The following is a 26580-nucleotide window of genomic DNA, read 5'->3' on the forward strand; positions in this document are numbered from 1 at the left end:
CGCTGCAGGAAGGCACAGAGACTTTGGTTTCACCTATAACACAGAGGTATGTCTTAGTCAAGGTGACAGAGGGAATGACGCACTTCTGGGATGAAGAAGAGGACTGACCCAGAAGTGATAGGTAGTCACGTGACTTAAGGATTGAAAACACTTCCGGGTCAGGGACTATAAAAGACTGGGAAAGATACCAGACATGGAGCTAAGCTGGGTGGAAGGGTGGCAACGTGTCTGGGAGTGGTGGATTGTGATTATTGAGTATTGGTTATTGTATTTATGAGTATTGTGGAGAGGAGGATGCTTGTGCACTGTATTATAGTTCAAATAAATAATTATTGGACTTTTACCTGGTGTCTGACATATTGTCCAAGGGTTCAAGAGGACGATAGAGGGTGCTATCTGTCTCAGTGGAATAGTCGGCAGGATTCTCTGGCCGTCGGTTTGGCAGAGGACCTGAAAATAAATTTCTGTGTACAGAGAACCCCAAGTTGACAACGTCTGAAAATGCAGGCCAAATCGCCTGAACCCTCGTTCACCCATACCAAGTCCGTCATGGGAAAAAAGAAGCAGAAGCAGACCGGCAGCGAAGGAGATCCACTCACCATGGCCGACACCCAGGAAGGATTACAGAGCGGCTGCGCATCACGGGAGAAGCCTCCGGAGGAAGATAAATACGCCGAGGTATGTGCCAGCATATTTAATGAACATATATTTAAAACATCTCATTTAGTACCATGCACATACCTCGGAGAATGTCATCCGGAGTTTCTGCGGGAGGCAAACAAATCTTCCGAGGATGGCTGTGCGCTCTCAGTTTAGCTGGAGGGGAAAACAAAGGACTTCTGCAAGTCGGGTGCTGGCGTAGAACACGTGACCTGCCCAGAAGAGTTCTTGGAAGGAAGCAGTCAGCTTTGCCCCTAAGAAGACGGACTTGAGCTTTCCGAAGGGGAAGGGGGAGGCAAGCAAAGCACCACTCACCCCGCAAGAAGGTAAGGATGGCCGAGAAATGGCTGGTCGGTCTGCCGACAAATTAGTAAAGGCAGATTGCGACTCGGTCCTCAGACACAAAGAACTCCAATTCCCAGAAGCCTCCACGAGACCCGTCAGAACACATGCCAGGAGCGGCCGTGTTCATTGGCTCCCGGCCGGAAGGTATGGCAAGTGATGGTTTTAGCCTGCCTCCGGCCGAATTAAATAACATTGCGGACTTGTGGGAACTTGAGAAGCTAATCAAGCCCATAAGCAGTTTTTTTCAGATACTGCAGACGATCAAGAAAGTGATCGAGGAACTGGGGGAGACAGCCGAAACGCCATTAAGGAAGGTAAACGAGTACCTGCAGCGGAGCCTCCAGTGTTAAACAATGCGGTGGTACAGGTAAGCGAGACCCGTACTGTGCATAATAGAGGCACTGAGAGTGACATAGGCCCGCAGGTAATTAGTAGTGGATGCCAGTTCACTGCGAGCCCTACAAGGGTGTCGGAAACCATGATCGAGGGAGCGGGGGAAGCATCGATCGAGCCGGAGCAGCTGAATAGTGCTGTCTCCCGGAGTGATGCGAAGCTGAAGACGCCGCCCCAGGTCATTTACAAATCAAAAGGGGTTCAGACAGTAAAAGGGCTCTCTTTAACTAATAGAGAGACCCAAACTGTGAACAAGCCCCAGATTAAACAGGATATCCCTAAAGTAAAACGGGGGTCTTCTGACAAAATAGAAAAGGGACTTGAAAGCTCAAGGGTGGCTGTGGAAATCTCCTCAGCTGATAATGGGGCGGAGCATGACTTTCCGAAATGCTTCCAGTCTTGCAGAGGGATACGAACAAGGGGGCGGCGGCTGTGCTACGTATGCCGCCAGCCGGGCCACAAATGGAGAAATTGTCCCTGGGGGCAGGGGATAAGATGACTCATTTATTTAATGTTCCCCCTAGGTTCTACCGGGAGTATACAGGACAGTGCCAAGGCCCGACCAATAACACCTCCTGTAGGAAGACGTCCCCGCGGAGCTGGACGCTTCGAACCATGGTTCTTCGCTGGGGGGAGAGTACTGTGGGATATGGCCTGCCTTTCATCTCGGCCAATACCCCCAGGCTGCCAGGTGGAGCCCTGCATGTAACATAGAGGTGCCCCGAGTTCCAGCAGGGCATCATGGACAGTGGAGTTTTTCATCACAGCCCTGCTGGATACCATGGGGACCTCCAGGGGACGCTGCAGGAAGGCACAGAGACTTTGGTTTCACCTATAACCCGAAAGTACATTTTAGTCAAGGTGACAGAGGGAATGACGCACTTCCGGGATGAAGAAGAGGACTTTTGATCTGACTGGGAAGTGATAGGAAGTCACGTGACTGAAGGATTGGAAACACTTCCAGGTCAGGGACTATGAAAGACTGGGAAAGATACCAGACATGGAGCTGGGTGGAAGGGTGGCGGCGTGTCTGGGAGTGGTGGATTGTGATTATTGACTATAGCGCCCTCTATCTGTCACAATGTTTAATTATTCTATCCATCTATCCATCCTGGATCACGCCAATCCCAGCAAGAATATAGCGCGAGGCAGGAACAATCCCTGAACGGGGCGCCAGTTCGGTGCTAGTGCAGTGACACCGTGTCCTCACATATTAAATTAACAATATAGATTATTTAAATGATGTTAAAATTTTATCTGTATAATGTAATAAACATATTTTGCCTCGTTTCATCTTAAAAATGATATCATCATCATATGTAAATACATGCTTTATAAAGTGGCTCAGGTTGTACAATATTATAACTGTAATGCAAGTTTACAATGAAGTAATTGTACTTATAAGTCCAAACAGTTCTACAAGGAGCACTTGATGGACTGATTGATTGTATTTATAGTTCTTGGGATGAAACTGTTTTTGAAACACGATGTCCGTACAGGAAAGGCTTTGAAAAGCGTTTGTCTTGTGAAAGCAGTTCAAATAGACAGCATGGCTGAGGCAGCGTGTGCTTGATGCTCTATCCCGATAATACTCTTTCCGATAAGCTGCTGTAGAGCTGTGATTCCACACTCAGATACAGTGGGATAAATACTTTAGAGTAACAACGCTAAAGCAGCTATGGTATTTGGAATAGTTGGACCATTTTGTGGACCATTATATTGTTATGGGTTAATTTCAATCAGATGCCGTAAACTAATAAACAATTAATTTCAGTGTACAGTAATCCCTCCTCGATCGCGGGGGTTGCGTTCCAGACCCCCCCGCGATAGGTGAAAAATCATGAAGTAGAAACCATATGTTTGTATGGTTATTTTGATATATTTTAAGCCCTTATAAACTCTCCCACACTGTTTATAAATATTCCCAGCAGAGTTATACAGCATAATCCCTTTGTATTCTCTTAGATATTAGGTAAGATTCATTGAAATTATGTATATAAACACACTGTTTATATACTGTAAAACCTAAATATTATTTTAAAGATATCGAGTGTCTCCGATATCACATATGTTACAGCTATTACGATAGACAGGCCACCAGTAATAAATACGTACAATGCAAGAAAAATAGTATAGTGTAAATGTGTGTACAGCACTGTAAGAAGAAAATTAATTATGATTACTCACCAACAATGACATGATGACTTGTCTGATAACAATGCGTTTAATTTTACTGCACAACAAAGGAGAGCGTTAAAGCCCGTTCTTCTTCTGGCAGTCTTCAATCCAAATCCCTAAAGCAGATTCCATCCAGACTACTGCCTTATTACATCCACTTACAACTCGTTTTGCACCCTGGTTAAGAGGACACTGCGGCCGTAGATCTTATATTCCTTTCCTACTTTTTAAATAAAAAGAATCGTAGCCTTCAACAAATCCAAAACGTTTACCTTTTCGGCAATCATTAACATCTTCTTTTTGCGCTTGGGCACGGCCCCTGAAGCAGTAGCAGATCGTTTTGGAGCCATAATGAAGGGCTTGACTATGCACAAAGATAAACACAAAAGAGCACAACTCTTTATACAGCGAAACATGTTGATGCTGAATGAGCGAGACGAGACTTCCTGGTTAACACTGCATTCAGCACGCTGGAACTCAACTGCATGCTCTGATTGGTTAGCTTCTCAGTCAGGAGAACTTAACTGCGTGCTCTGATTGGTAAGCTTCTCAGCCATCCGCCAATAGCGTCCCTTGTATGAAATCAACTGGGCTCACCAACTGAGGAAGCATGTACAGGAAGTAAAAAGACACATTGTCCGCAGAACCCGCGAAGCAGCGAAAAATCTGCGTTATATATTTAGTTATGCTTTCATATAAAATCCGCGACAGAGTGAAGCCGCAAAAGTCAAAGCGCGATATAGCGAGGGATTACTGTATTTGATGAAGCCGCGTCAGTGATCTGGATCTAAAAAAGAAAGGGAAACCACACTTGCGTATGCCAAGGATTTAGCTGGCGTGAAAATGTGTGTGGCTTTACGGCAAGTTTAGTTTTTATATATCACGTGTGAGCGTGGAAACCAGACTATACAACATTTTTGTGCATACGCACCATTTATACATGAAGCCCCTGGTCCGGTTATATTTCCATTCATGGTTTTACAATTATTTGGCGATTTGGCATGATCCTGGATCTGTTGGTTTTTCGAAACTTTTGCTGGATGTGTTGTCATGTGTTGACATCCAAATCCTCAAACCTGCTCCGAGCAGGTTTGTTCTATGTAAACAAGGATTAGCTCACACACTTAATCAGTGTCCGTGCATGGAATTCATTCAGTCATGGCTTTACCGTTCATGAATGAGCAACCAATTGAAATCGGTGCGCAAATTATAAGACAAGAATTTCATATAGAGAGTGTTTTGCACGATCGGCAAGATCCTTTATTGCTCCCTGAGGAAATTCTTTTCAAAAGATACCGCTTTAGCTGAGGGGGAATATTTTTCCTCAAAGATTTATTAGCACCTTATATTCAAAGTCAAACTAGGCTAAGTCGGGTTCTCACAACCACACAGACAGTATGCATTTCTTTGAGGTTTTTTGCAAGTGGCATTTTTTTTATATACTGTAGGCGATGCGGAAAATCTTATCTAAAACTGCAGTTTGCCAAGCAATTCGTAAAGTCTGTTTGGCTCTGAAATATTTCCTTTGGGTTTTTATAGTGTTTCCTGGACACCTGCGTGTGCAGACTAAAAGAGGCGTTTCATGCCATTGCAGGTAGGTAATACACAGGCAAAAACATCCACAGTTCCATAAAGAATCTCACAATCAGCCTAACATTCTCATTACCCAAGATTTCCAAATGTGTTTGAGGCACATGGGACTGATCAGAGTGGAGTTTGATCAAACATTATTTGGAAAATGTACCTCTCCTTCTGATGAATAATCAGACACAGTGTCTTCATCAAATATTTGACCTTCGTCAATATCTTGTTGGTCAGACACAAGTTCCAGGTATATGATATTCCCTGCAACTGACCCAACAAAAAAGAGGGCTATATGGAACATACCTATGGCACACATTGAGGACAAATATATGCAATGACCATCCTTTACCTGAAATGAAGTGACCACTGCATTCTGCCACTGGTTCTGAGGAGGAGTTTCCCCCTGGAATGCCCTCAGAAACAGGACGATGGACATTTTGCTGGAGAGCCAACTCTTCTGCAGGGGTTAGGTCTGGACCGCGTGGACCTCCACCTGTTTTTTGCTTGTCTGCCTTCTTATTAGCTTTAAAATTTATGTTTTTTTATATTATATATGATTCTTTATGTCAACAATTCTTTAAATACTTATATACCAATATTTACCAGTTTGAAGTATATTCTTGTGCTTCACTTTAACCTGTTCCCATGTTCTCATTGTGCTCACGTTTGATCTGGAATTATGACATTAAATAATAATTAATCTGACACATAGGAAATGAAACGGTGCATTCAGTAAATACAATGCACACTACTTACGCGTTTAATTTGCCGGCCACTTTTTGCCAGCCGTCTTTTCTGGTTTGGGCTGCTTTTGCAGTGTTACCCCTTGTGCATATTAAATCTTGAAATTCTTCATATCCTTTGAATAACAGGCCCTGCTCCACTTGTTTGAACAAAAAAATGCACCCGTTCATTCGTCATTTTGTTACAGCCTATCAAAGACTTGCTGATCATGTTTTCTAGACTCAATATATATGGGCTTTTCATTCACCTCGGATGATTAGATCCAGCTAGACTAATCTACCACACCGCTGCATTTGAAAAACCGACTTATCCTGGATAAGTTTCACTGGCATCACTCATCCAGGATGAGGCATCTGATCTCAGATGATTTAAGCGATGTACGGAAAATACCCCCCAGTTCTGTTAATAGCAGTAAGTTGAATAAATTATTTTGATGTTGTGGAATAATCAAGAAATTCAAGAAGAAAATATGTCCTTTGACAACAATTCCAGGTTACATTTACATTGTTTTGCTTAGCAGATTCTTTTATGTGACTTTTAAAAGTATGTAGGTGTATATACAGGTATACTCAAAATTATATACATGAAACTACTGTGAAATGTGATAATAAATAAAGAAGAGAATGAAAATTGGGTATTAAAAATAAAAGTATCATGGAATATGTTTCCTGTTGTTTATTTATTTACTTAGTTTTGTCTGTAGTATTCCTCCAAACAGGGCAGGCTCTGGTGATCTCATCCACAGAGTACTTGACCTCTGAATCCTGTGGCTCCTGCGCATGCTCAGAGTCTGACTGTGTACATTGAGTATGAGTGCAAGGCAAAGATGCCAAGAATTGTTGTGTAAAGTGGCTTCTTTACTTTTATAAACACAAAATTCATCATTATGAGCATGTAAATGAAGAAGGGGCCTGAGTTGCCTCCAGAGCTTGCATATTGTAATCTTTCTAGTTAGCCAATAAAAGGTGCCATTTTGCTTGACTTCTCACCACATCCACAATGGCTAACATGGTACAACACCCTAGTACTACAACTACTTTGTCTAAGAGTGACAGCATCATACGAGACAGGACAGGCTGAATAAACAAGTCTTTGCTGTTCTGCCCCATGTTCCAGTGCAGTTCATGTCCTGACAGATTCATGGCAGGCATCTTAATGATTATCCACCATCCTTGGCCTGTTGTCTCTAGATTTTGTGAGCTTTGCTTCTCTTCCAGTTCTGATCTCGATATAAAGTTCCCCAAGGAATAGCATACTAACAAAGGAACTATACAGAGTGAAATGAAATTAATGTTATTTAAAATGCATGGAATTTACCAATCAGTACTGAAATAAATAATAAATTAATGATCAATATTATGAGGAGGATCACACTATGGAGGGATAGACCCTGTGGTGAACCTCCCTGAGTGAGTGTGAGAGAGCCATGCTGATGGCAGGAAAGGTCCTACACATGACAGTTTGGGAATGCAGGGACTACCTTGAATGTGTGGATTGGCATTAAGCAGACACACCAGAATGGCAGAAAGAGGGAGAAAGAAGTGCAGCCTATGTTCAAGTACTCAATGGTTCCCCTGGATTTACAGTAGGTGTCAAGTGGCTCAGCAGTAGGCAGGGATAAAGAGTTATTGAGGCCAAGGAGAGGATTTCAAAGGTGGAAACACTTCCTGGCTGATACAGAGCACATGGTGTTAGACATAAGCCTATGGGACTGTGCCATCCTTGCAATAATAGAGGTAGACTGAGACATCTGTCCATTTTAGGGTAACTGAAGTCTCAAGGACACAGAGGCATCAAGCAGGCGTCCTGGGCTCCTGTTCCTGGAATAAATGGGAAGTCACTCCGACCCCAGAAATTCTTCCGAAAATTGGATAGACGTGACAGGGATTAAAGTTATCTCATGGCCTTAGGCATACTAGCTGAAGAGTGGTGTGAGCACTCTGCTGGTTGGAGGTACAAAGGTAAGCATCTAAAGAGTGAGTGAGCGAGCGAGAGACAGGAGGTGCGAAAGGGAGCTATTTGATGTGGTACTGTGGTGGGCACAGAGGTGAGCTGCCTAACCTAACAGGCAGCAAGCAGTTTAAGATATGCTTAGGCAGGCCCAGGATTTGTTTCTGTCCTCTTAATTTTCACTTTCTTAATAAAGAACATTTTTTGTACTTTCTCTCCTTTTAATCTATTTTGGGTAAGTAAGGCTACCCTGAGGGTCCCTGCCTATAAACAATATTAATAGTAATAAAAGAAAAAGTACCCTTGGTTGTACTTGAGTTAAATAGCAAATAAAACTGTCTGAAATAATATGCAATGTTTCCCATGTTAGGCTCCTTCTTATTTTACTCTCCAGATCTTTTGTAACTAATGAAATGCTTCTTCAGTCATCAGTTGATTGCATACATATAAAATGAAAATAAGTACAATCCACCCTCCGTGTGGTATTTACCGCCTGCCACTGATGACAGCCTCATAAGGCAGCAGCAGTTGCATAGTTCTGATAATAATAGGACATAATAATTTATGTGTCAAGTGCTTTTATTTTACTTGCTAGTCTTGATGCAGCACTAAATTCAAGTTCACAGATTAAGTGCAAGCAAGAATAAAACTGTGAAAAATGTCCCGTTGTAATTAATTTTCATTCTGTGATTTGTAATTAGTAATCAGCAGCACTTCTCCCTTTCGGTAAGTGACTGGTCACATTAGCAAAACCATGATTGAAAGAAAATAGATTGTATATGTTAAGTACAATACTGTATCATGTGAATTCCACCTGTTGTTGTCATAAGAGCTGGATGAGAGCCATAACTTGATAACTTTAATGATAACGTAATAATCCCTCCACTGGATTGATTGCATTGATTTCCTGTATAAATTACAATAACTTTTGATATTTACACACTGAAAGCAAACACCCATATTCATTTAATTTCATGCTCACTATGTCCAGTAACTCCGTGTAACAGCTGAGCATATCTGTTGCTACCCTTCTTATTATGCCTAAAGCTCTGATCTCAATGCGTATTTAACTCTGTAAAACTCTTCTCTTGTGTTTGCTCAGTATTCAAGATGAAAATGAATACCTATAGTATTTCTTGCTCATTTTTTAAAAGTGGCCCAGCCACAGTTTTTATCAGTGATATTTCTGATGAGCTATGTGATTTTACCTTCTTCTTAGCAGATCTTCGGTGTTCATGGACCTGAGTGTAGCATAACTGTCTTCCGAGCAGCTGGTCCCAGTTCAGCTCCTGGCAAACATAAAGCTGTCAAGCAGCATTTTCAATATGCCTTTTGCTTTGTCCATTCAGTGCATTGTTCTGTTTTCTGAATGGATGCCAAGACATTTGCAGGCTTTATCCATTTCCCTGTATGTCTTCATTTTATTTCTCTTGTAATGTAAATCTTTTTTTATTGTTCCAACCAATATGGAACCTGTCTCTTGTGATCTTTCAGTAGTGAAGTTCTTTACTACTATGAACTGTAAATCTGTAAGGAAATTGATTTATTTGTTCATTCGTTTCAGAACCTACTTATTGCAATACAGAATAATGTGGAGTTAAAATTACCATTGGATGGCATGGTGGCACAGTAGGGAGTGCTTTTATACGATGCATTCCAAATCTTAATTTAAAATATTGTGTCTAGATTTTGTATACATGGATTTTGTCAATCCTGCACACCTGTATTGACTTTCCTCCATGGACACCAGTTTTCGTCATGTCCTCAAGATGTGTATATTTGGTGTCCATAAAGTCTGTGTGCAATTTAAAATAGTTGTAACTTAGATAGATAGATAGATAGATAGATAGATAGATAGATAGATAGATAGATAGATAGATAGATAGTGTGACAGATTAGGGTTTTCTCGCACCCTTGTACCCTCAGACCACACGTCAGACACCAGATAAAAATCCAATAATTATTTATTATAATAATAATTGTGCACAAAGCACCACCACTCCACTATTCTTCAATAAACAATAACCAATAAATCACAATCCTCCACTCCCAGACGCTTAGCCACCCTGCCTCCCAACTCAGCTCATTGCCTGGGAGTTCCCACAGTCCTTTTATATTCCCGACCGGAAGTGTTCCCAATCCAACAGTCCATAAGTCCTTATTCCTTCCGGGTCAGGGTAAACAATGCTTTTCTCACCCCGGAACCCCTTTGCTCTTCCTATGACGAACTTCCGGGTCATAGGGCACGAAGAACTCTTCAGTCCTCCCTGCAGCTCCCTCTCATGGCCCCCATGGCATCCAGCAGGGCGGTGCATAAAAACTCCATTGTCCATGATGCCCTGCTGGTCTTCTGGGGACCTCCATGCTGCAAGGAGGGCTCCACCTGGTGTCTTGGGGGTATTGGCCGGGATAAACAGCCGGCCATCCTCCACAATAGATAGACACTTTATTAATCCCAAGGGAAAATTCAAGCTTTGTAATTTTGTAAGTATATGTGATAGAAAGAATTCGTAAAAAGGATTAGAAAGCTTGCTGTATCTAGTTTTTTTTAGTCTTTAGAAGTTTTATTTTTGCTGTATTTGGGGAACTGAAAATCCACAGGAGTCTGTTGAACGTGAAAGAGATTCTCACAAAGTTAATGTGTGGTGTGCTTTGGGAAAAAAATCGAGTTATAGGGCCATTCTTTTTTGAAGGGCGTGTTGTTAATGGTGATAGCGATTTAGAAATGCTGCAAAACTACTTTATTCCTCAACTTGAACAGTTAGGACTCATAGAGAATACAGTGTTTCAACAAGATGGTGTTCCTTGACACTTTGTTTTGCATGTTAGACAGTTTCTACATGAGAAATTCCCTAACAGATGGATTGGAAGAGATGGACCATTTTCATGGCCTCCACATTTGCCAGATTTGACTCCATTGGATTTCTTTTTATGGGAACATGTGAAAATTAATGTTTACTCAACCAAATCTCGATCTTTAGAAGACTTGTTGTGATTGCTGGTATTACTGAAAATCAGCTTGAAAATGTTTTCCAAGAACTACAGAATCATATTACCCTTTGTATTAGTAATGATGGTTGACATGTTGAAAATTAACAAGAACAATAAAGAAATATAAGTGTTTCTTCTTTCTAATCCTTTTTACAGATTCTTTCTATCACATATACTTACAAAGTTACAACTATTTTAAATTGCACACAGACTTTATGGACACCCTGTATATATACAGTATATTGTGACCCAGACAACACCAACACCCAGCCACAACTACAACACTTCAATCCTGGCTCCAATTAATGTTTTTTTTTTTTTTTACAGAAAATACCTTTTTATATGTTTTCTAGAGGTGTAGCAGCTCCTTATCAGCTCGAACCCAGGATTAATTGCGGTGCAACAGCATTGCCACCAAGAAGCACTTTCAGGATGGGTGTAATCTCCCTAGGACAGAGGAATATCATTTTGGCAACTCCTGCTGGTGGCATCCAAGTACCCCAACAGGGCTGCCTATTGGAACCACAGTCGCCATACTGTCCTGTGAGTGCACAAATGGGATGTCCACCAGGGGGATGCTGCCACTCAGTGTACAGGAGGAATTTATGTCTCTGAAAGGATGTCTCCCCCTGGCCATCCATTATAAAGGCTTCCTGGCATGGAAAGGTACCTGCGACCAATCTGGCTGTGTAAACGTCTGTGGCACTTCAGATAGTTCACAAAAATATTAGCCGTACATAATATTATATGTCTTCTGGACTGGTGTGTCAATAGAAAAGACCAAGAGTTTCAAACATTCCTTTTGCACAAAATGAAGCAATACAGTAAGATATCTAAATGTCCTTAAAGAAAAAGCTAATATAGCAATAACCCTTGTCCAGTTAAAATAACATATAGCCCACTGCTTGAAGAAGCAAATATAACAACAGGTTGAACCAAAGTAATTAACTGAAACAGAAGCAGCAATGGAGAGGGAATAAAACTAAGTAAGGGACAACCATATCAAAAACGCAAGGCTGCAGTAGATCCAGTGGTTTACCTACAAATTTTATATTGTGGCAAAAGAGCACATGTGACAAGACATAAGGTGGTCATCCTGCATCATGCAGATTTCTCAAAACAGAAATTTTACAGTAGACAGATGTTTCCAGAGGTGCCATCCAAACCCTTTGGCAGAAGCACAAGAAAACATGCAAGGTTGAGATCCTGAAATGCAGTGGCCAGCCATGGAACCTGACAGTAGCAAATGAGCTTACTTTGCTTCGAAATGAAAATACGTCTGACACTACTATGAACTCAGAACTGGCAGAAAACATTGAAACCCTGGTACACCCAATTATAGTCCGGAGATGTCTTTTCAGAAGTGGTTTTCATGGAAGTAAAGCCAAATGATTCACCTATGCATAAAAACAAAAGAACTAAGTAACAGAAGGTGCTCAGGTCTGATGAGACAAAATTTGAATCTTTTATTTTTTTTGCTGTAACAGGTGGCAGTATGTCCTTGAAAGGGCTGGAGAATTGTACATGGATAAATGTCTGCAGGCAACTGTGAAAAACGGAGAAGGTTCCTTACAGGTTTGGGGCTGCATTTCTGCAAAGGGAATTGCTGATTTGTCCAAAAATGATGTACCTCTCTATGCTGAGAAATGCAAGCAGATTTGTACCCATCATGCACTACCATCAGGGAGGTTTCTGATTGATCCCAGTTTATTCTGCAGCATTATAATGACCCTAAATACATGGCCAACATATATAAAAAATACTATCTGCAATGAAAAAAAGGAACAGGAATCCTGCAACTAATGGAATGGCCCCCACAGAACCCTGATGTCAAAATCTGGGATTACTTGACAGACATAAGCCAGGTGGACAACAACAGTCTGCAATGGAACTGTGGCCTGGAACAACCGATCACAACGGAATCACAATCAGAGACCTAAGAGAATGTATGCTATTTTAAGTCACACTAATATAATCATTTAATTTATGTTTTTTTTTCTGTTTACTATACTTTCTTGGAAGCCTTGGTCTTATTTTTTTAAACATTCCTGCTATGCAGCATTTTTTCTCAGGTGCCAATGATTTTGAACAGTATTGTGTGTATTTGTGTGTTAGTGTGTGCAGTACTTACACTAACGCTCAAAAGTTTGAAATCACCAATATAAGATTATTGCTAGATATTATTATATATTGTAATATGTTATGTATTTGTATAGATATTTGATGAAATGTTGGCACAGGCGTTGTCAGCTCTTGGTAGCTCTGTTGCATTTGTCAATAAATCTCTTAAATGAATAAACACTTAAAAAGTCATGTCCTCAAAACCTGTCGAGGCCAGATGCCTTTATGAAAAGTTTAAACCACATTGATTCCAGTATTCAACAAAATTTGTGTGCAGTGTCACAATAAATTACCCAGTAGCATTTAAGTCAGTTAAACCTAAGTACTTTGACAGGCAGTTAATAGGAGACACTAACGCTAACATCCCTGTTAGCTTAGCTCCTGTCCAGTCTGCATATCACAGTAACAGGTCTATAGAGGATACAGTCTCTTCCTTGTTTTACACCCTAATTGGGGTGCTCAGAAGAAATGTCATGATTTACTTCATGAGGTAGAAGTACATAATAAACTATAAGACTTCTGTCAAATATTTGAAATATTAAAATATTTGTTTCAATTTATCGACCATTAAAAGAATTTTGTAATTTTTCATCCTCTAGAGGGCTAAATACCTAATAAAGGATCAAAAACCCAAAATAGCATCATATTAATAACTACTGAACTTGAAATAATAGTCTAAAACCAGCAACGGCGCACTGCCCGATAACGTGCAGTGAATACACTTGACTTGAGCATTCACAGTTTTCATACTCTTTCTCTGTACGTTTAGCATTCGTTTGCTCACAGGTTGATGCGTTTGCTGCTTCATGAGCAGCTCTTCTTTTCTCCACCAGAGCGGCCTGCTTCTTTTCTTTCCTCGGCATCTTTTCGCATTCAAACTGATTAAGTCAGTGTTTGTGTTGCAATTACTTAGTACGTTTTCCTTAATTTTTCACTTAAGGTGGCACTAAGTCTTCAATCTGCCTCAAGAATGATTTAAGATATGAAGAGGTAGGGGAAGTGACGGCGAAGGTGGTAGAGATGAGAATGATGCCCTATTCTACAATAAAATAAAAATAGAAAGAGGAATAATCCTGGAGGTCAATCATCACGCCGAAAGCAGATAGTCTACGTCACATAGTATATTTGTACCAAATTTCAGGTCAATAGTTCAAATGGTTTGCGAGCTACAGGTGATTTAAAATCCTGGACAGACGAATGGACCTCCACAATAGCGTATTATATAAGAAGATAATACCCCACATGCAAATGTTTGAAATTTGTCATTTTCAAACTTCTGGGAGTGGCTCTGTGAGGGCTAGGATCATCGGTGAAGAATCAAAAATCAAAAATATATTTGTGATCAGCAACTTTAAAATAGCATAAAACAACACTCTACATGCCTATAAAACTGATCTCCATTTTCTCTGAGGTTTATGAAAAGGAGTAACTTTGCCACCTTGCTGTGGTATGTACAACTTCAAGCCCTCATAATTATTTTTTCTGAAGACAACTATTGGTTTATCATAAGGGTGTAATTTCCTGCACATAATATGGTCCAAAATGGCCTAAAATGATGGGTTTTGAGGTCAAAAGGGTCACAAATAGAAGGTAAACCAAAACAAAACTGTTGCATAACTAGATGTCAAGATGACTCGAATAGCATGTCATATGTGGAGCGTTTCTAATACCAATGAGTCAGGAGGCACAGGACAACAAGAACTTGAGTGAATTCTAAGAGTTTACACGTAATTCTCACAAACACAATACTTACAGTATTGCTTATCTGGTTTCTGTTTATAGACTATAGATTAGCATTTACCAATATAAACCTGCCTGAACTGTCGTCTAGGGTCAGTGATTTGGGACATAGCACTAGTCACTGTATTTGAATTTTAGATCTCAGTCTGTGATCATTGCCAAAAAGAGTTTACAGCTTCCCAGCAGGAAATTTCCAAGAATGTGTGTTCCACTTCCTTTTAACACATGGAAATACGGCTAAACACAATTCAGATTCCAACATTAAATGTCCTGGTGACACTCCTATCCCTGGCAATTAGGAGTCAGTCCACAAATCAACTGGGAATGTTGGTCTCCAGCCTCCCCTCATCCCTACCCTGAATAATCTGGGTTAAGAGAATGGAGAGATGGATGGGTGATTTGGTGTTGTGCTGCTATGACAGTAACCTCACTCTTCAACTACAAGATATAAAGGAGAAGGCGACACTGCCTCCTGGGGTGTTGGAGACATCAAAGAAAGGTCTGTGGACTCTTCTGGTAGTCAAATCTCCTTTGAAATCGAGTTTGAGATTATGCTGAAATGAATTAATTAAAATGAGAAAAAAAAAACATTTTCATTTTGATGAATATTAGTAAAAGGATTTAGTAATTTTTTTAGAATAATTTGAAAGGCTCTCCCTTTTTGCTGTTCCTTTTCTTAAGTGTTTTTTATTTGGTAATTGTTTTCAGTTAAACATTAAGCATAAGGGACAAATCTCCAATTGCTGATGAGTCCTCAGGGGTGCTGCTGAGGACAAGGGTGGTCTGATCAAAGGGCCGCTCAGAGCTCAGGACTGTGCTAAGGCATTGTGTGTTATCACCTTAACCTGCAATTGCTGAACGCTTTGAGTAATGAGAAAAGCGCTATATAACTGCAAAGAATTATATTATTATTATCGCTGTGAAGCCACACACTCCTCTATAGAGGCTTTTTGCTGAGAGGTTCTGCCTTTTTTACTTTGCTCCTCTGGCCTTTGGATTTTTGAATAGGTTTCTTGTTTTTGTCTGCGGTTAGCGGTTTGTATTGTTGGCGACCTTCAATTTTAATGCTTTGTTGTACTAGAGGGGGCTCTGAGTCAGGTAATAGGCTTGGTGTGATTGACTGCCTTGTTATGCAAAATGTGATACATTTGCCCAGGATTGGTTCCTGCCTTGTGCCCTGTGTTGGCTGGGATTGCCTCCAGCGGACCCCCGTGACCCTGTATTCGGATTCAGCGGGTTAGAAAATGGATGGATGGATGTATGCAAATGTGAATTTATTAATATATTTTTAATGCGTAATTTTGTTGTTTTTTAAACTTGTATTTTTCAAAAATAAAAAACAAAATATATACATATTTAATCTTCTGTATGCTCTGTTTTTTGTTTTACATTTAAAATTATTGGAATACAGTGCTATCACACAGCTAGCTTAAACTGAAAACTCTACTCTATATTTTCATATGTGTCATTTTATATTACATCTGAGCTACATTTCTTGGTACAATTTATATGGAAACAATGTAAATGGATTTAATTGCTTTAAACACCAGCTGCTCTCACAGAAAAAATGTTATGGTATATGAATGAGGTCCACATAGTTAATCAGAATGCCTCCTTGTGCCTATAACTTGAATTCCTGTGCCTAGTTTATGTACAGTAGTGCAAGTAGGAGTGTCAATAATGCCTCAGTGTTGAGAACACACAAGAATTATTGTTGTTTTACTTGTCTCTGTTGTCAACTTGCCATATCTCATAATTATACAATTTAATAGTACTCTCTGTTGTTGTGCTCAAGAGAATATGGAATTGCAATTTTCAGTCTGCAAAGGTATGGCAAACAACTTGTAAGATTTTTCAGGTAAGGTTTTGAGGTAAGGTGACATGTTAGACACCTGACAATAATGATTCTACAAATCAATAAAGGTGCATTTTTTTCTCTTTGAGTCTTGCTTCATTTTTTCGAATAACTTTTTAGAAGGAGATGAGCATCCCAGTAAGAGCAGAGGATGTAACCATTAAACAGATGGAAGGCCAGTGCAACGATGCAAACAAATTGACCGGCAGGACGAAGACATAAAAATTGCACCCAGTCAGGATAAAAAAAAATGGATGGACCACCTGAAGCCAGAACTTGAGAGTGGTTCCATCCCCCATGTACTAGGTGGCAGTGATCCTCACATGAGAACCCATACGGAGAGACCTGCAATGGTGTTAGGGAAATGGAGTCTGGAATTGCAGCCCTGTCGGGTTCCCTTTGGATCGGTAGAGGGTACCGTCAGGAGAGGACCACCCTACTTTGTCTGGCCTGGAAATGCTTCCTAGAGGAGACAGAATGGTAGCGAAAGCATTAAAGGAAGTGTAGCAGCAGGCAGAACTCAGCAGAAGTGGAGAAGGTGGAAGACATGTTGGTTTTTTGTGCTTTATTATATACAGTAGTTATGGTGGCTGATTGATTGAAAAGGATTGTGGAAGAAGTATTTGAAGACAATAAAAGGCCATTATTTTATTCATAGATTGAGTGGATTATTATAGTGTCTGGAGTTTTGGGCTCTCTGGCGCCCCTTTGTGGTTACAGCTTCAATTTAGGTATCTTATTTATTTATAATGATCTAATTCTTAATTATATATATTATTTGATTTTTACATTTTTGTTTTTTTAAAGCTTTTTCTGATAAATGCACTCATAGATTTTTCATTATTCATAATAGTTCAGGTGTGGATTGCCTTTTATTGGGACTTTTATTTTTATGCGTGTTACTGGTCTTAGTGCTTGGATCCATAGTGAACAGGAGTCTGGCATATCCGATGAGATCTCATGTGTTAAAACTACAGTTTTAGATTAATCACTGCTGTTCCTTGTTCCTAGCTGTCCTTTATATTTTATTGTGTTCTGCAAAATACTTTTGTATATTTGTGTCTAACCCTAACCCCTAACCCTAACCCTAACAACAGTGACTTTGAAAGAGAAAAATTGAAAATACAAAATGTTATTGCAAAGACTTCAGATATATGAGTAAAGAAATAAGTTACCATCAATAAGCAGTAACTATTATTAGATGTACTGTATAAGTAATTGTCACAGTCCATAAATGAGACACTGTCCTTATTCAGAATATTATTGATAGAAATTTTATTCACATTTTAGAAGCATACAATTATTTTGTCATTGGTCTGTTCAAGACAGGTGAAATGTTCAAAAGAATGAGCTGCTTAGGAGTGAGGTTTTTACTGCTGAAACTTGAGTTATGTCATAAAGCTATTATTTTAAAAAGCTTTGATATCTGTTAGCAAGCAGCTATTTTAAAACTCACTCCGGTGCCTGATTCTACTAAAAATGCTCTTTGATGTGCACTTTTTTCAAATGCATCTTACATGCGTTCCACACACTACTCTTTGATGATTTCAGCTTTTGTTATTTCATTCCATTTCATTGCATTGTAAATTCAGTTTTTCTATTATAAAGTTTCTAGAAGGCCAAGCCTATTTTTTGGTTATTTAGGTGAAAGGTAAGAAATTGACTTAGAATGGGATGCCAGCTGATTGTAGAGTACCCTCATATGTGTTTTCACACTTACTAACAAGGGTCGGGTAAAATTGTCAGTTAAACCAAAAAACACATCTTCATTATGGAAACAGGAATTGAATACCTACAAAAAACCCATGACAAAAGGGAGAAAATTGCAAATTTCACATAGAGCTTTCTTCATTTTGAACAATACAATACAATACAGCCATGGTTCTCAACCTGTGGCACAAAGTAACAAAAAGGGGGGCGCGAAGATGTGAAAAAAAGAAAACAAGAATCAAAAATATAAAAAAAACATTTGTTGAAACCAAAACAAATTAACTTAAATTACATTCTGATACTAGAACAATAAATATAGAGTTAGATAAATGTTGATAAAAGTTAAATAGGTATAATAAAATAAGCATCTACATTTCAAAAAAATGTTAGGGAAGGCGCGATTAAAATTGTTATGAAAACTTGGGTTGCAAATACTTAAAGGTTGAGAAACGCTGCAATACAGTTTATTTTTGCATAGCCCAAAATCACACAGGAAGTGCTGCAATGGACTTTAACAGGCCTTGCCTCTTGACAGCTCCCCAGCCTTGACTCTCTAAGAAGACAAGGAAAAACTCCCAAAACCCTTGTAGGGAAAATGGAAGAAACCTTGGGAAAGGCAGTTCAAAGAGAGACCCCTTTCCAGGTAGGTTGGGCGTGCAGTGGGTGGGTGTCAAAAGAAGGGAGTCAATACAATACAAAACACAGAACAGAACAAATCCTCAATACAGAATAAAAAAACAAAATTTTAGAAGTACGTAGAAGAATTTAACAGTAGATGATATCACATAATAAGATTTGGATATTTTTAGAGTCCTGGAGACCTCATCCATCAAGCTGCCTCCCCCATTTGGCCATTCCACAGCTGAAACAGCGCTGGGCCAGCCAATCCGATGAAAGGACCCCTCTTTCCCACCATTCCTGTTATCCTCCATAAGGGACGACGTTACCATAGGCAGGCAAACAACTTGGCAGGTGGGCCGGAGCACCAAGTGCCACATTTGAGTACCGAGAAGAGAAACAGAGTAGGTGAGGGTTAGTATTCAATTATAACTATCATGTTACTTATGTTTTAGTGCTAATGACTAACAACAGAGGGTGCAGTCTGTACAGTTAATCAGCAGCTCTAGTCAGGATATGCTAAACTGAAGTAGTGAGTCTTCAGCCAGGATTTAAAAGCTGAGACTGAAGGGGCATCTCTTATAGAAGCAGGCAGACCATTTCACAGTTTAGGAGCCCTGTAACTAAAAGCTCAACCTCCCACTGTTATTTTATTAATCCTTGGATTAAACAATGCTATCAAACACCTGCCTGACTAGGCTATGTTTTTTATGAATGTCTTATACATAAATTATATTGGAGGAAAAAAAGTCTTAGCTTATTTGTTCAACAGTTTTGGATCCACTGTTACTCCAAATCATGTGACATCATTAGACAGAGAAACCCCAGAAGGAGCTACATGCTGTCAAGAAAAATCTGTTATTACACTATAAATACTATTTACTCCTCATGTTCTCCTACTCAAGTGGAAGACTCCTATACTATTATACATACCCATTAAAATGGGTACACATCAAAAAAGAACTGAGGTGAAACAGAAAAAATGGCTGTTATATATTTAGTGGGTAGAAGGGGAAAGATTCATGGGGACCGGAACCTGAAATGATGACTTAGGAGGTGAGTTCATGGGGATCGGAATCATAAGTGATATTTTTAGGAAGCTGGCTCTTCTGATAGTTTGCAAAGGAAAAGAGGTGAAAGTGCTGGAGTATGGCGCCAACTCCTGGTGCAGCGAAGAAACACATTCATTTGAGCCTGTAAACTGTCTCCCATGTATATGTCTGTGACAATATACTGTATATTGTGATGGAAACTGGTGCATCAGCAAGCCCCAAACCCTCAAACACGATCACACAGAGTCCCAGGACCAAATAAAGAAGTGTTTATTAAGCATTTTCCACAAAGTAACAAAAATCACAAGTACAAATATCCTTTCTCTCTCTCTCTCCCCAATAGTTCTCTTTTCACCACCACACTGAGCTCCTCCAGTCAAGTGTTGCTCTATGTCCTCTCAACTCCGACTCACCTGGACAAGGGAGTGCGGCCCCTTTTATTAACACTATAATTACCAAAGCCTATGAAAAAACTCATAATCCTGGCCCACCTTAAATCCCTTCGCACCTCTCCAACAGCATCTTTTTTGTTGTAAATTTGTCAATCAGCAAAAGCAGCAAGCACAGCCTGATATATACCCCCAAAACACCACCACCACCACCCAGAAAGGGCAGAAAGTTCTCTTAGTTCTATTTACCGGCCTCTGACGTGCCTGGAGTTGTATAGAGTGAATAATATATCGTTATTTGGAACACATGCATTTCACGTGTGTTCTGTGTCTACAATAATCTATGTAAATACATTGTTAAAACAAAGGTTTTTCATGTTTTAGTAATAATTGACAAAATGTAGTCATGAAGATTATAATGTGTGAAGCCTGAAGTCGAAATATCAAATAAACACTTTCACAAAAGGTACAAGTATAAAAAAAAGTGCATTTTTATTCAAGAATATACAGTAACTGCAGAAAAAGAACTTGCGTTAGGTTGTGACATTGACATGCCTTTAATACAACAACAACAACATTTATTTCTATAGCACATTTTCATACAAACAATGTAGCACAGTAGTGCTTCACATGATGAAGAAAGAGAAAAAAGACAAAATAAATAATTATAATTAGGGAACACTAATTAACATAGAATAAAAGTAAGGTCCGATGGCCTGGGAGGACAGAAAAAACTGCAGACGGCTGGAGAAAAAAAAAAAAATCTGCATGGGTACTGAGGCTACAAGACCACCCAGTCCACTCTAGGCATTCTACCTAACTTAAATGACCTCAATCAGTGCTCATTGTATTCAGGGTTCACTTGGAAGAATTTGATAATGATGGTCATGTGGTCTTCTGGCCTTTAATCCATCAATGTAGGGACATCATGGTGCCTTGATTAGGTGGTGGTGGCGCAGATCACCACCACAGAAAACCGGAAAAAGAACAGCAGAGAAAGTAGGGGTTAGTATGGATTTTGGAGCCACCATGAATAATAATGATAATTAACTGAATATACAGAGCATCAGGATTTAACTAAGATGAAGCTATGAGAAAGACATGTTAAAGTAATGAGTTTTCAGCAGTGTTTTAAACTGCTCCACTGTATTAGTCTGGAAAATTCCTATTGGCAAGCTATTCCAGATTTTAGGTGCATAACAGCAGAAAGCTGCCTTACCACTTCTTTTAAGTTTAGCTCTTGGAATTCTAAGCAGACACTCATTTGAAAGATGTAAGGTTCCAATTTGGAGTGTAAGGTGTAAGACATTCCGAAATATAAAATGGAGCGAGATTATTTCAGGCTTTGTAAACCATAAGCAGTATTTTAAAGTCAATTCTAAATGGCACAGGTAACCAATGTAATGACATCAAAACTGGGGTGATGTGCTCGGATTTTCTTTTCCGAGTTAAGATTCTAGCAGCTGCATTCTGCAAAAGTTGCAATCGATTGATGGCTTTTTTTGAAAGTCCTGAGAGGGAGTGAGTTACAATAATCTAGCCGACTGAAAGCAAAAGCATGAACTAATTTTTCAGCATCTTGGAATGTTAATAGAGGTTTAACTTTTGTTATATTTCTTAAGTGAAAAAATGCTGTCCTAGTAATCTGACTAATATGTGATTTAAAATTCAGGTCACAGTCAATAGTTACCCCTAAATTCTTTACCTCCGTCTTGACTTTTAATCCTAATGCATCAAGTTTATTTCTAATAACCTTATTACATCCATTATTGCCAATCACTAAAATTTCTGTTTTCTCTCTATTTAGTTTGAGAAAATTACTATTCACCAATTTAGTAACACAAGTGAGACATTGCATCAGTGAATCAAGAGAGCTGGATCGTCAGGTGCTATTGATAAATACAGCTGTGTGTAATCAGCATAGCTGTGGTCGCTCACATTATGCCTGTGATCACTCACATTATGCTCACATTATGCATTATGGTCACCAGCTTCACCAGAGTGGAGCAGTGAGCGGAAGCACAGCACAGAGCGGCGGCGTCTCCCACAGGCACATAGCCCTCCGCAAAACACCCAAGTAAGTTCAACTGCAGTAAAGCCGGCAGCTGACCAGAAGAAATAACTGGCAGTGATAAATGAAAGTTGATTGCTCAGCGGGTGGTGGAATCTTAAATTCGACAGACTCTTAGTGATTCCACTGAACACAGAAAGCGCCGACGCAACTACAAAAACGGCGAAGATGACATCAACACTAAACATAAGTTCTATCTGCTCTCTGCCCGTTGAGGGCTTATTTATATGTTGTGTGTCCTGCAGCATGTACAGCTCAGGTTTTCCGGCCGACAGTGTAGACAGCTTCATCTGCCAAAAGAGTTTAGTTAATTTAGAGTTGGTCGGGAAAATACGCGAATTGGAGGACTGCGTTAGGAACCTGATAGCAATTAGGCAAACTGAAAATTGGATTGACTCTGTTTGTTTAGACAATTCGCTACATCTGATTCGCTTCAGTCTCTCCAGGTCCCACTGTAGTCAGTGCAGGCCGAAATCAGCAGCACCAATTCAGCCACAGGGCGAGTGGGTAACAGTAAGACGGGGTCTAAGAATCCAAAATTTAGTCCCCAGCACCCAGGTCACCAATTGGACCCAGAACAGGTTCTCAGCTCTCCAGCGCCTGTGGAAACTGAGAATAATAAAGTGCTCATAATTGGCGATTCCATAGTGCGGAATGTTAGAATTCCAAACTATGTTAAACCAGCAGTTAATGTTAAGTGCCTCGCAGTGGATTTCTGGCATAAAGGCCGCATTGGACCGTGTCACCGATGAAGTATCTACCTTATTGCTGCATGTCGGCACTAATGATATTTATTTAGAGCAATCTAAGTTATTAAAGCGGAACTTCATCTCTCTATGCACCAAAGCTAAAAGAAAATGTCGGAATTTATCTGGTCCCTTACCAAGATCATATAGAGGAGATGTAATTTATAGCAGATTGCATTCCCTTCACTGCTGGCTAGAAACCTGGTGTGCAAATAAAAGCATAGCATTTGTGAACAATTGGGATGATTTTTGGGAAAGGCCTGGATTTTTCAGAAGAGATGGTCTTCATCCTAACTGGAGGGATCTTATGTATTATCCCAAAATATGGCAGCAAAACTGCCTGGTTGACTGATTAGAGCACCATCCAGGCCGCAGTCATGTGATCTTAAATCACAGGCTGTTGTTTATCCCACCTGTTATTTTCCTGAAGCTGTTACCCATAATCCCTGTTGTGGGGCATCCAGTAAATTTAGTCTTGATACAAACCATAAATTAATTGATAACCAAAAATAAGGTGTATAATTAGACCAAGGGATAAAACCAGACACTCCACCAGGGGCATCTGTAATAGAAATTTAATTCAAATTAAAACAAAAAATATATCAGCAGTTCAGAAAGAACCATGCAGTTTTAAATGCTGTTTATTGAACATTCGCTCTCTTGGCACTAAAGCTGTTTTGGTAAATGATATATATTAAGTACAAAATCTGATCTGTGTCTTCTTACTGAAACCTGGCTTAGTAAATGTGACACTGTTCCCTAGCTGAGGCGTCACCAGATGGATACTCGTTCCTTCATAAGTCTAGAGATTCTGGTCGAGGAGGAGGCCTTGGAATAATTCATTGTAACAAAATGCAAATCACTCCTAAAAATTTAGGCAACTTTACATCCTTTGAGGCATTCATTTTAAATATTAAAACAGATTCCAACACAATTATAGTGCTAGTCTACAGACCACCAGGGCCATATTCATTGTTCATGACTGAATTTAGCAACCTTCTGTCTGATTTGGCTATAAATTATGATCACGTAGTTCTGATGGGGATTTTAATGTACACATTGATGTGGAAACTGACACTTTTAGCAAATGTTTTACTTATTTGTTAAATTCAGTAGGATTTTGTCAGATTGTCAAAGGTCCAACTCATAATCATAACCACATTAGATTTAATTATTACTTACAATGTTGAAATTCAAAATTTAAATATTACTCCATTAAATGTAGTTATTTCCGATCACTTCTTAATTACATTTGATTTAGTTCTGCCCATGCCAACGCACTCACAGATTAAAACAAAGACAGTGCACATCTAGATTGTAATTCTGCTTCAAAATTTATAGATACCTTGAGTAAGTCGAGTGTAATTGTGGAAAACCATTTAGATCAGTTAACATCAAATGTAAACGTGGAAAACAATTTAGATCAGCTAACATCACATTATAATGTGACCTTGAGAGATGCTCTGGACACAGTGGCTCCCCTAAAACAAAAGTGATCAAAGCACATAGAAACTCTCCCTGGTTTAATGAAAACACTCGAGCTCTTAAATTAGAGTGTCGAAAACTGGAGCCAGATGGAGAACAACAAAGCTACATGTCTTTCAAATTGCATGGACAGAGAGTGTTAATAAATATAAAAAAGCCCTCTTTAAAGCTCGCTCAGAATACTATTCTACATTAATAGATAGCAATAATAAAAATCCTAGGGTACTTTTAGAGCAGTGGCTAAATTAACAAATGGGAATTCAGATCAACAGTGCAAAATACCAACAGATATTAGCAGTACAGACTTTATGAACTTCTTCAATGAGAAAATTAAAAATATAAGATCCCAGATCTCAGCATCACAGTACAAACCAAATACTAGCTTAGCAGACCCTGCTCACATTGCATTCAGCACTTTAGTAATTTTAATCCTGTAACTGAGCAGGAAGTCTTAACTTTAATTACTAAAATGAAGCCCACTACTTGTTCCCTAGATCCAGTGCCAACAAAACTAGTAAAAGTGCAATGGATGTTCTTGCAGCCCTATTCTAAACATTATCAATAGTTCATTATTGCATGGCACAGTACCTGATGCACTAAAAGTGTCAGTCATTAAACCTTTACTTAAAAAGTCAGACCTAGACCCACACATACTAAATAACTATAGGCCTATTTCAAATTTACCATTTCTCTCTAAAATACTAGAAAAAGTAGTCGCCAGTCAGCTTCAGTCACACCTTATGCATTACAATTTATTTGAGAAATTCCAGTCTGGCTTTCGCACTGGTCATAGTACAGAAACGGCACTAACACGGGTTGTAAATGACATTCTGATATCCTCTGATGAAGGAAACTCCACTGTAATTATGTTGTTGGACTTAAGTGCAGCATTTGACACCATTGACCATTCTATTTTACTGCACAGGCTAGAAAATGATGTTGGGCTTACAGGCCCGTGCTGCTTGGTTCAGTTCTTATTTATCAAATCGATTCCAATATGTACAGAAATGTGCTGACAGTACTCCATCATTATACACAGAAGTTCAATATGGTGTCCAGGGCTCAGTACTGGGACCTTTACTGTTTTCACTTTACATGCTTCCACTGGGATCTCTCATTAGGAAACATAATGTTAATTTTCACTCATGCAGATGACACCCAGTTATACCTTTCATTTAAATCAAGTGAAGTTTCTCCGATGTTGTCTTTAATTAGTTGTGTTAGTGAATTAAAGGAATGGATGAATGAGAACTACTTGTCTTTAAATACAGATAAAACAGAGATGTTAATTGTTGGAGGGAATGACGCTGATCACAGCAATATTTTGTCATCATTTAACTCAGTTGGAATCCCAATTAATTTTACTGAATCAGCCCGCAATCTAGGAGTTATCTTTGACTCTAGCATGTCATTTAAAGCATATTACAAAGTTGTCCAAAACATGTTTTTCCATCTTAAAAATGTTAGGAAATTAAGGCGCTTTCTAAATAAACAGGATTGTGAGAAATTAATTCATGCATTTATCTCTAGTAGGATTGACTACTGCAATGCGGTGTTCACTGGCTGTTCAAACTGTTCTCTATACAGCCTCCAGTTAATCCAAAATGCGCTGCAAGAATTATTACAAGAACAAGAAAATATGAACACATAACTCCAGTTCTTAAATCTTACACTGGCTCCCAGTTAAGTTTAGGGCAGATTTCAAAATCCTCCTTTTAACATATAAAGCATTAAATGGCCAAGGTCCGCTTACTTGTCTGAACTTATCATGACTTACAAACCTGAGCGCACATTAAGATCTCAAGATGCCGGTCTGCTTAGGATTCCAAGGATTAATAAAATAACAGTGGGAGGTCGAGCTTTTAGTTACAGGGCCCCTAAACTGTGGAATGGTCTTCCTGCTTCCATAAGAGATGCCCCTTCGGTCTCAGCCTTTAAATCCCGGCTG

At 39.4% G+C, this 26580-nt stretch overlaps 1 pseudogene; it reads left to right on the forward strand.

The window, feature by feature from the left end:
- Nucleotides 1-549: 549 nt before the first annotated feature.
- On the forward strand, nt 550-26580 carry LOC120514313 (annotated as a pseudogene).

This window comes from Polypterus senegalus, chromosome 14 (assembly GCF_016835505.1).
Source record: "Polypterus senegalus isolate Bchr_013 chromosome 14, ASM1683550v1, whole genome shotgun sequence".
NCBI lineage: Eukaryota > Metazoa > Chordata > Cladistia > Polypteriformes > Polypteridae > Polypterus > Polypterus senegalus.